Source organism: Puma concolor, chromosome D2 (assembly GCF_028749965.1).
Source record: "Puma concolor isolate L17-30 chromosome D2, mPumCon1.1.hap2, whole genome shotgun sequence".
NCBI lineage: Eukaryota > Metazoa > Chordata > Mammalia > Carnivora > Felidae > Puma > Puma concolor.
In genome coordinates this window covers 24913958-24916624 of record NC_141677.1, presented here as the reverse complement: position 1 = coordinate 24916624, position 2667 = coordinate 24913958, and positions in this window count along the sequence as shown.

Genomic DNA, 2667 nt, shown 5'->3' with positions numbered 1-2667 from the left:
GCTCTGGGCTTTGTTCTGCATCCTGGTCACTGCATCCCTACTCATTTGCTCTTACCCACCCCGTCACCTCAAACCTCTGTGTTTATGATAGGTTACCCCTCACCCAATAAGAATCCTAGTTCCCTCCACCAGCCCTGTGTTTAGGATTATATAAGAAATTTCAACTATGCTGTCAAGTTACAGGTAGACTTAAATAGGGATGAAATTAAAAGGGTGCATTCTTGACAATGAGGGAAATGAACACCTTGCCTTGAACAAAGACCAGGGATTGAGATATATAACCAGTTGTTTCTCTATACATCCAGTGAGGTAAATGCAGTGTCCCTCTCATCAGTTTGCAAACTGCAAGTTCGAAGTGTCTAAAAACGTGTGCCCTAAATTCTGAAAGATCTGAAACTCAGGAATTCCTTGCCAACCTAGGGTGGCTCTATTATAAGGAGAGTATCTACAGATTGCCAAGTGGTGATATTTATATCCCCTCACAACAACTTGCATTAAATAGGTGCAATCATTAACAATAAATATTAAACTGAATTTTAGGACACTGGTAACCATCGTGCAATCAACAAATGCACACATTTAGGGCCATGTTCTGGGACTCTTGTCAAGGAGATGGCACAATGTGGCGAAAAGAGCACTGGCTGAGATTCAGGAAGATGGTATTCTGAATCCCACTCTCGCTCAGTCATGAAGGAGGTCTTGGGCCATGGGCAACTCTCCCCAACAATTATTAAGCCCCACCTTCATTGTAAAATATGGTGAAGTCACATTCTTAAGTATTATCAAAAGAAAGGCAAAAGTCAAGTATCATCAAAACCACCTGAAAAATTCTTGAGAAAGGTATGATACTGGAGTCACACGTCATCTCTTACTAAGTCAAATATTGCCAATTCCCCCCAATTTGGACAGAATTGCTATTGACGCAACTAACATCAGATGAAGTAGTTGGCTTGTATTCAGGAACCGTGTTGTAACAAAAAAAGCATACTTTCTCTTTAAACCCTGAAAACACATTCAGTGAAGTGAGATGCTTCCCCAGAGTCACATGGTCCTGACTGAGGTAACAACGCCAGTGTACATCTCCCATGTCCCCTGATGCTGTTTCTGCACATGCCAAGAGAAGAAAATGATATCTCATCCCTACCTACCTCAAAAGCATCTTCTGAGGTTAACTGTGGAAACATGTCACAGCAAACTTCACCAAGTCCAAGTCAATGAAGTAAAATTTCCAAAATCAATTTATCACATCAACATTCAGTTTGATGCAGCCAACATTTACAATAATGTAGTATCAATACATATGATAGAATCCCAGGGCTCAATGTTCTTTAAGAATCCAGTACAATTCCTTACCCAAAGCAGAGTCCCATCAACCACAAAGGAAAGAGTGGCACAGAGACAGGGAGCTCACTTTTCAACAAGGTGACCTATTCTGTGTTGCACTTAGACATTTTTCGTTCAATGACTTAAAAGTCTGCTTTTGTAGAACTTTCACTGATTGAAAGCCACACAAAAGAAGCATTCTTGCATGTGACAGCACTTCAGATATTCTGGGATAGCAATCATGGGTACCAAAAGCTCTCCTTCACCCTCCCACACACCTATCCTTACATATACAAACTTTACCAGTGTCCCCTTACAGTGTGGGTAGGAGAGCCAGGCCCGCCTCTATGTGAGGTTCCTCTAAGAGAAAAACTCATTTTTGGAACGGCTTGAAATATCTTAGAATAATGGCTACAAATGCAGAGTAAACACATCATAGTGCTACAGATTAAAGATCCCGTTCTTAAATGAACTTTTCAGATGTGTCCATTTTATTGATACAGAACATGGACAGAAAAGAATGAAAAAAAAAATTCACCACCTTAAATCCACAAAAAATAATCCTACAATCTAAAGCTCTCCATTACTTAAATTTTGAAATGGTTCCAAGGTTTGTGCTTATCCCTCCATGTACGCCATCTCTGGAATTCACTTTTCAAGGATCCAGCCTAAGCAGAATCGAGACACTGGGATTTATTTATGTTTTCTCCTGCCCAGAGATCATGGAGAATGTCACCGTTATTTTTCAAGAACATTATGACCTGGTGAATCCATCAACCTTAACACGAATAAGTAGAAGAACAGACTAAGGTCACCTCCATAAAAGCTCTAACAACTCCTAAACAAATGGCACCCTCTCGATTTTCCTAATTCCATGGTTCTTAAAAGACCAAATGGCTGAGTAATCTCCCAATGATATACAGTACTTCTCTCTGTTATCTATTGTAATCGCTCTTGGGTCTTGCAATGACTGAGATGTATAGCCTATATAAACTGGGATATACACTGTGAAATCTGTTCATGGTTTTTGCTAAGAGCTGCCAAGTTTAAAAATAGAGTGTAGGAAAATTACTCAGTGTGGAGGAAGATGGGAGAAAAGTACCAAATGGGCTTTTAGTGAGGCCTTCTCAGTGTGAACATATGTAAAAAGAACTTTTTGATATAGGCATTGTGATCAACAAAAACAATCAAGCTTAGTTTTTAAGAAAGCTTATAGGTACAAGAGCATGGTGATTATATGTGCAGTGAACAGTTTATTCACTAAAAACTATTTTGTTCACTGTTAATGGACCAGTACACTTGGGTCCCCAGAAACATTTCAACTAGACAAAACATACCAACACA